Source organism: Neophocaena asiaeorientalis, unplaced genomic scaffold, assembly GCF_003031525.2.
Source record: "Neophocaena asiaeorientalis asiaeorientalis breed wild unplaced genomic scaffold, Neophocaena_asiaeorientalis_V1.1 scaffold82, whole genome shotgun sequence".
Classification (NCBI taxonomy): domain Eukaryota; kingdom Metazoa; phylum Chordata; class Mammalia; order Artiodactyla; family Phocoenidae; genus Neophocaena; species Neophocaena asiaeorientalis.
Genome location: NW_020173068.1, coordinates 11,924,113 through 11,933,059, shown reverse-complemented (window position 1 = coordinate 11,933,059; position 8,947 = coordinate 11,924,113).

The following is an 8,947-nucleotide window of genomic DNA, read 5'->3' as shown; positions in this document are numbered from 1 at the left end:
CAGAGCTACCTCACGCGGCCCCGGACACAGCCTGGCGGCCACGGCCAGCCCCGTCACGCGCGGCAGCCTCGCGCCGGCCCGGCCGTCAGTCGGACACACCGGCTGCCCAGCCCACTGTCCCGCACAGGCCCGGCCGCAGCAGTTCCCTCAAGCCCGCCTCCGGAGCGCCGCCCGCGCAGCGACCGGGAGGAGAGGTGAGGGTGCGGAGCGCCCCCCGGGCCCGTTCTGGCCGCCCAGGGCCGGCCCGCGGGCAGCTCCTAAGATTGTTGGACCCACGTTTGTCCCGGCCCAGTGGCCAGTGTGGCCTTGGGGGGGGTCCCGTTATTCGGAGTAGTACCCCAGGCCTGAGCATCCACTGCAAGTCCTCCAGTGGTCTTCGCCTCTGTCCCTTGCCTGGACCAGTGTTTTCCGCACCGCACGCTGCGTCTCCACGCGGCAGGACGCGGGCTCAGGCCCTACCTCACTGCGCCCCTCCTGCAGATGCTCTCCGGAGCTTTGGTTTTCCCGGCCCGACTCCCCCTGTTTTCCTCCTCCCTCTCTGGCCGCTGCCTTTCGACCTCCAGAAGCTTCTCTTCCTCTGCGGTGGGTCCTGAGTCAGTTCCCAAGGCGACCTGACCCTTCCCATGGCGTCACCCCCCCGTCCCCCCTCCCCCGCCAAACCCAGGCACCCTAGTGCCAAAGCTGTATCTCCCCCACATCCAACTACCTGCTCCACGTCCCCACGTAACACAGACATCTCACCTCCCTCTTCAAATTGCTTCTCCTATAGCCTTCACATTGTCAGAACGTGGCATTAAACTCCTCTAAGATGCTTGGGCCAAAACCATTGGAGATACCCTTGATTCCTCTCTCTGCCTAAACCCCACAGCAATCCATCAAGTCCAGTTCACTCTACCTTGGGATATCTCCGCTCCACCCACGAGCTCAAGGCCCAACTTCTCTCAGACAGACTCTTTAGCCTCCTTGGTCTTGCCTGCATCTATTCTCTATGCTCTAGTCTTTAAAATGAAATTAAATCATGATTCCCTACCTCCAGCCTCAAACCATTCATAACTTCCTACGGCACACAAAATCCACTCTCCCTACCTGGCCCAGCAGGTCTTATGTGGTCTGGCCCCTTTCTCACCCATTTCATCTCTCACCACCTCCCCTTCAATCCATTCTCCAGCCACAAGGCCTTTTGTTGGTTATTTGAATAATTCCCACTCTTTGTCTTCCAGCAGCCACTCCCTAGACTCACCCCTGCAATCTAGCTGCCCCTGTCACAGAACACCGCCCAAACTAAAGACACCTGCGGTCACAGTGGAGCCTGTCTGACGGATGTTGAGCCAGGCAGAGCCAGACAGAGCAGGACAACGTACTGCACATCAGAGGTAAGAGGCTCAGCAGAGCACCCAGCTGATGCTAGAGAAAGATCCAGGCTTCCAGGAATGTGTGAGTACATATGCGTGTGTGTTCGGGCTTTCCCCCCATCTGGGTGGTGACTAGTGTCTGGGGCTACCTCTGACTTTGTCTTGCTGTAGTGGTAGCATGTGTGTATGTGTGTTTTGATCCCCTCAAGTGCAACCCCCAAGGAGCTGAGAATTCAGCCTGCAGTTGAGGTGTGTTTGTGCTAGTAGGCTTCAGCTACCCAAGGGGTGGTGGAGTGGCTGAGATGGACTGCCACCTAGTGACAGGCCTTTAAAGTAGGAGGGAGGGAATGAAAGTTGACCCAATGCCCGGCCCAGCATTACAAGGTTTACAACATGTTGTCACACCTGATCCTCATAATTACTCTAATCAGGGATGACTGTTCCCAATTTACTGATGAGAAACTGAGATTCAGAGAAGTTCTACAGCTTGCCCCAAGGCCACATAACTAACAAGTGGGGATTTGAACCCAAATCTGTCTGATGCCATGCATTTTCTGCCTCACAGGAAAGCCACTAGCTTCAGTAGGTGCTGGTAGTCAGTGGACAGTGGACACGGAGGCTAGCTGGCTGATCAGCAAGGGTGAGGGGAGGCCCTGGGCGTGGCTGGCTCTGGGAGTGGCTGGCCCTGGGCACAGGAAACCTGAGTGCAGAACTTGAGTGCTCACAGCGTGTGGTTTGGGCTTGCTGGGGCTTGAAGTGGTGCTTGCCCCTGTCTGCGGCCTTGAGCTTCTCTGTGCTAGGTGTCGGAACCATGAGTCAGGAGAACAAGAGAAACTCAGCACCAGCGCCCCGGGTATTCACAGACATTAGACAAACACTTTGTTATGTAGGGACAATTATCACGGAGGCTATGGAGAAAAAGAACAGAGGACTATGAGCTAAAACATTAGGGAGACTTACTTGAGATCTAGTAGACAAGAAGACATCAGCAGAGGCCTAAAGGATGTGAGGAGATGGCTGGGTGAATTATTAGAGGTGGGTTGGAGGAAAGTACTTTCCAGGCAGAGGTAACAGCATGTACAAAGGCCCTGAGACCAGAAAGAGCTTAGTAAGTTTAGGAATAGAAAGAGGGCTAGAGTTTACTAAATGAGAGGAAACACGGGAGGTGATGAGGCCAGGAAGACAGGTTGGGGCTGACTGGGCCCCTCCCTGCTTATCTGATCTAATCCGTTTTTCCAGGAGGCCTCCTAAGTGCTGCAGCCCTCATTTACTTCTTGGGCCAACTTGGGCAGCCTGTGGGTGGTGATGCTTTTTAAAAATCTCCATTTTTCCATTTTCTGAGAGCTTCCTGACATGTAGCCCATGCTTCCTTGCTTTTGCTTTTACTTTTGCCTCTGGGTCCGGGCCTCCGGGGGCTCCAGAAATCCCTGCCAACAGGATCTCAAGTTTTCAGTCTGCTGCCAGGCTCTTAATCAGGAAACAGGGCCCCATTTTTTCCTGGGACTTCTGAGCCAGCATCCCAGGTCTCAGGTGCCTCCCTCCACCAAAGTAGGTTCAGGAAAAGCAGGGTGTGCAGAGGGTGTGACTAGTATGGGCTTCCCCCAGCTCAGCATATATATGGGTACGTGGGTGTTACTGGCAGTGCCTGCAGCTGCGCTGGCTGGGAGGGAGCAGCCCAGCACCCACGCAAGGCCCACACAGATGACATCACCAAAGCTAGCCCGGCTTGGGCCTATTTCTGTCAACACTCATGCTTCAGCATGCTCCGGCTATGCCAGTACCTGTGCCTGGAGTTTGGAGGGGGAGTCCTAGCCGAGTTGCCCCTTTGGCCTTGTGGGCCTGACCCCACAGGTGTTTATTTAGCAAACACTTAGAACAGCACTTGGCATGTAGTATAACTGCTTTACCCCCATTGGCTCATTTACTCTTCATTACAGCACTGAGGTAAGTTCTCTCATTATCCCCATTTCACAGAAAAAAAATTGAGGCATGGAGAGGTTGAGAGGCATACTCGTGGACACATAGCTAAGAGGTGGCAGAGATGGGATTCAAACCCATCCAGAGTCCATGCTGTGTTGCCTTCTATGTAGGTATGAACATTTTATTTTGTTTTCTTACCCCTTCCTTAATACCCATACCTGATGTGTTTTCTATTTTCAGTTATTTGGTTAAATACTGTTACAGGCTGGGTTCTTTGGGAAGCAGGCTTTGTGACAGAGGTTAGTGTGCAGAACATTTTTTAGGGAGTGCCCTTGGGATCAACACTGTGGAAGGGAGGGAAGGAAACAGGAGGGGATGCAGGGAGAAGTTAAGCTGTGATTCAGGCCTGGTAAAAGCCTCAGCCAGCCCCCCAGGGAGCTCTGCTGCAGCACCTCAATAAGCCATTGAAGGTGGGCTGTCTTGGGAAGAGCACAGCCTCGGCCAGACAGCTGTCTGCAGCCACGGTGGTCTTAGGGAGCTGACAGGTTTCCCGGAAACAAGTGCTTCCTTGAAGGGGAATCTGAGTGGCACATCACTGTGCCCATCACAGATGTCTTCTTTCTAGTCTTTTAAGTACTCGAAACATTTCTTAAAAGGCAAAAATATTGTACTGTAGAAATGGGATATGCTGTTATCCGAAGGAGGAATGTAATTTGGTTAATATGGGTTAACATGGTGGCTGTGATTGAGAATTGAACGTTGGCTGAGCTTCCTGGTAGCCAAAGCAAAAACTCCTTCTATTCTGATAATTGATTCCTTGGGGGAGAAAAATTTTCCTGGGTTTAAGTTTTAAAAGAAGTTTCTCAAGTGGACACTTATTTGATTGAAATAGTGGAGAATGTTCTCAGCAGATTAACAGCAAATGCCGACACAGTTTTCATTGTTCCTCGTAATGACCTCGAGTGAATATAGAAGGTATAAAAATACAGCTTAGTGAAGCCCCTTCCACAGTTGAAGGTAGGCAGATTTATAGACTTGCAGCATCAAATCTGATCCATGCATGAAACTTTATCCCTTTTCTTTAAACTTTTTAAAATTGTTACTCAGTAGTTTCTTATGTTAGATGTCTGACCAGCCCTTCTCCAGCATCTGAGTCAGCCAGCCTGCCCCTAAGCCTACAGCTGGTACTTAATAAGCATTCACCTTAGTGCACTTTGAACTCCATCCCATAACCTGCGGTCTTGTCTTTTGAGCTCTCATCCCCAGTATCCATCCATTGGCTCCACCTTAGTCATTGGGCCTCACACTTTTTCTGTCTTATTCTCTTGCTCACCTGGGAGGTACTCTCAGCTGCTCCAGAGCCTCCTGTTTTCTGTCCCTCAGGGGGAAACCAGGCCGGGACTCTGCTCTCTCTGCAGACCCTGCTTCCCCTTTGCTGATGGGCTCCTCTAATGAGACCCAGATGTTGAGGCAGGAGAGCTGGACTCCAGATGTCCCTTCTTCAGGGAGGTGGCAGGGATACTGTAACTGCTTCGCTGCAGGCAGAGAAGGGGAGTGCCCTTGCTAGCCGCTGGCACAGGCCAGGCCGGACCTGCTGTTTTTCCACCTTTTCTTCCCTTCTTCCAACAAACACTCCTGATGCCTCCTCTATAGCATTGAGACAGCAGAATGAATCAGACTGAGTTCCCACTCCAGTAGTGGAGAGAGAAATGCCAACAGACATTTGTCAACAGATGACAATTTGGTGTGATAAGGGCCCCTGGAGCACTGGGAAGGGACAGCTGACCTTACTAGACCTGTTGGTGGCTGTGGGGACGGAGCAAAGTGAGGGGTATGCCTTAAGATATGGCAGCTCTAAATATAAGACAGTCAATCACCTGTTTTGACAATAAGGTCACACTCCAGGTGTTTTGTGGCTATTTTTGCAACTAAAATGTATTGATAAATATTTTTAGACATGCATGATTCAGATGTCCACATATAAGTTTATTTAGTTACATATTTTAGTTATTTATCCTTTAAATTTATTTTATTTATTTCATTTTTGGCTGTGTTGGGTCTTCATTGCTGCACGTGGGCTTTCTCTAGCTGTGGCGAGTGGGGGCTACTCTTCATTGCGGTGTGCGGGCTTCTCATTGCGGTGGCTTCTCTTGTGGAGCACGGGCTCTAGGTGCGCGGGCTTCAGTAGTTGTGGCGCATGGGCCTAGCTGCTCCGCGGCATGTGGGATCCTCCCGGACCCGGGCTCGAACCTGTGTCCCCTGCATCGGCAGGCAGATTCTTAACCACTGAGCCACCAGGGAAGTCCCTCTTTACATGAATCTTTGACTTCTATATAGTTGTCGCCATTAAAGCCACTTTTTGAGTCATCTAGTATAATTTCTGAAAGCACGTCATCTTCCTTCTCAGTCGAGAAAGAGCACTTTTGAAAAATCAGCTTTAATAAGGAATAACTTACATAAACTAAAATGCACACTTTTTTTTTTTTTTTTTTTTTTTTTGCGGTACACGGGCCTCTCACTGCTGTGGCCTCTCCCGTTGCGGAGCACAGGCTCCGGACGCGCAGGCCCAGCGGCCATGGCTCACGGGCCCAGCCACTCTGCGGCATGTGGGATCTTCCCGGACCGGGGCACGAACCCGTGTTCCCTGCATCGGCAGGCAGACTCTCAACCACTGCGACACCAGGGAAGCCCAGAATGCACCCATTTTAAGTGTAAAGTTTGGTGAGCTTTGACAAATGTATACCCTCATGTGCCCTCCACCCAGTTAAGTCATAGAACATTTCCATCACCCCAAAAAGTGTTTGGGTGTCCTTTTACAGTCAATCTCCCCTGCCCCTAGCCAGCAATCACTGTCTACTTTCTGTCACTACAGATTAGTTATGTGAGTTCTAAAATTTCATGTGAATGGAACCATAGAGTATGTACCCTTGGGTCTGTGTTCAGCATAATGTTTTTGAGATTCATCTGTGTTGTTGCAGAGAAGATACTTTTTGAATCAGTATGTGATACTATCACTAGAAATTTTAACCTAAGCATAATTACCTTTTTGTATAACATTAAAACAGGTTTCTTTTCATTTCTCCCATAGATATATATTAATGATCTACATAATCACCACTTAAATTGTATTGCTTTAAAAATGTTACAGAAAATTTCAAATGTATATAAATGGAGACAGGATAGCATCAGCCAGCTTTAATTGTGGCCACTCTTGTTTTGTGCCAGACTCTACCCACTAACCCCTTCCATATAATTTTGACACAAATCTTAGCTCTATAATGTTATCTATAAATATTTCAGTGTTTTTCTAAGAGACTCTTTAAAAACGTAAATACATAACTGCAGTATCATTTTCAAACCTGAAAAAAATCAATACCGTTTTGCTATTTAAAGTGATCTTGAAGAGGCCTGTTTACATGTAATACTTGGGATTGTGAGAAATAATTACCGAGTCTGTGGTAAATTTCTTTGCCTCCTTGTTTACTGGTTTTGTCAAGGGACTACTTATAATCATCCAAAACTAGCTTGACTGAGGTCATTTCAGGATAATGTGTTTTCTCCAAAAAGTGCTTTTCGGTTCGAAACAGTTGAGAGAATAACGCAATATATGAGGGATTTTGTAAGGACTGAAATATAAGTAAACTCTTTTCTCAGAAGAAAAAAAAAATTTTTTTTTTTTAAGTTTTCTGTGGAGGAAATACCTATATTTGGTGTATGTGGTATTTAGGAGGTGATATCAGAGTTGGTGATTTACTGGTTGTGGAAGTGAGAGAAAGATGTGAAGGATGATGGCTGCCCTAGGTTCCAGTTGGGGGACAGAGTGGATGGTGGTGCCTTTCCCTGAGATGTGAAACCAAGCACAGTGGGCTTGGAGTGGTAGGTACTGAGCTCGGTTCTACAGACTTGAGATTGAACACGGACATCCCCACTGAGACGTAGTTGGCAGTGCAGTATGTGTCTGGAGCTCAGGAAGGGGGTCTAGGCTGGAGGTAATGATGTGGAGGTCATCGTGTTCAAGTGTGAACGAAATCAGCTAGGCTGAGAAGAGAACCACAGCAGTTAAGGACCTGATAGAGGAGGAAACAGAAGCAACAGCCTGAGAGGGAGGGGTAAAATCAGGAGAGGGTGGCACCATGGAAACCCGAGAGAAGTGCTTTAAGGGAGTGGTCACACGTTGTATGATTCCATTTATGTGAGATGTCTAGGAAGGACAGATCTATAGAGAGAGTAGATTAGTGGAGGCTAGAGGTGGGAATGGGGATTAACTGTATGTGGGCATGAGGGATCTTACTAGGGGGAAGAAGTTCTAAAACTGATTTATGGTGATGGCTACACCACTCACTCAAGTTACTAAAAATCATTGTACAGTTGGAATGGGTGGATTTATGATATGTATCAATAGTAATTAAAAAAAAGTGGTCAAGTGTCCAGTGCCACAGTGAGTTTAAATAAGATGCAGAAGCAGAGCCCATTTAGTGGTTTGGTTACTCATTCATGGGTGATTGTGGTCCGAGTGGAGGGGGAACTGGAAGCAAGATGGGGCAGAAGCTAGTTGCAGTGGGTGGGGGAGTGACCGGGTGGTAGAGATGACTCATTCCAGGTGCTTGTGAAACAGAGAGAGGGAGGGGGTGGTGGCTGGAAAGGGTTGGGAGTTGTGGTTTCTTTTCTCGTTTTTTTTTTTTAATGTGGGAGAGGCCTGAGGTAGACTCGACAGGGAGAACGGACGGGCTGACCAGACGTGGCGGGTGAGGGCGGAGGCAAGCAAGCACCCGGATGTCTGGCTGTGGTAGCGTGTGGAAGCGGTCTCCCATTGCCCACAGCTGGACTCTAGCATCATGGAGGAGCCTGACAGGAGGGAGTGGGTCAGACCCTGCACATCTGGCCTCTGCTCCCAGATGAGGCTGGAAGTGGGAGGAGGGAACCTACCTGCCAGATGAATAGGAAGGGGTGGTCCCCTGACTCCGTGTTCAAGCATCCTTCGGGGCCCTTCATACCTGGCCCTCACCTACCTGTCTAGACTCTTCCCTCATTGCAGTGGCCAGGTCAGCTTCCCATTCTCTGGCTTGCTCTCCCAGCCTTGTTGCCACCACCCAGGATGTCCTTCACAACCATTCTTGACCAGTATCTAGTTGCCCTGCACCTGCCCTCAGCAGAAGGAAGGTCCTTGCCAGGAAAGGTGGGCACAAGTTTGTGCTCATCAGTAAAATCTGCCTGTAAGGCCGCCTGTCCCCGGTTTCTAGTTGTGGTCCAAGGTTTGTCCTCTGGTTGTGGCAGGTCCCGCTGAAGTGTATTGATAAGGCACTGGACGAGCCTCTCGTTACTATTCCTTACATTCAGTGGTCTAGCTACCCCAGAACCATAGAATTCAAAAATGCCTGGCTGCAATCTCTTGCTCCAAAGCAATGGTGGCTACATAACCTCCTTTATTTCCTGGGGTGAATGCTGCCTCCCTCACTGGCCAGTGACATACAGGCTGCCAAGGACCCCTCAGGATTCTCTGCAGTGGGCCCAGCCCCAGAAAGTTCAGAGACCATCAGGGAGATGGCTCTCCTCCCAGAGTACACCTGTGCCTGCTGGCTAGCTAAGGAATCAGTTCTGACCACTTTGGCCTTCCTGCCCCCCTGGCTCCATTCGACCAGGAGACCTCACCTTTCAACCTAATTCCAGACTTAGCT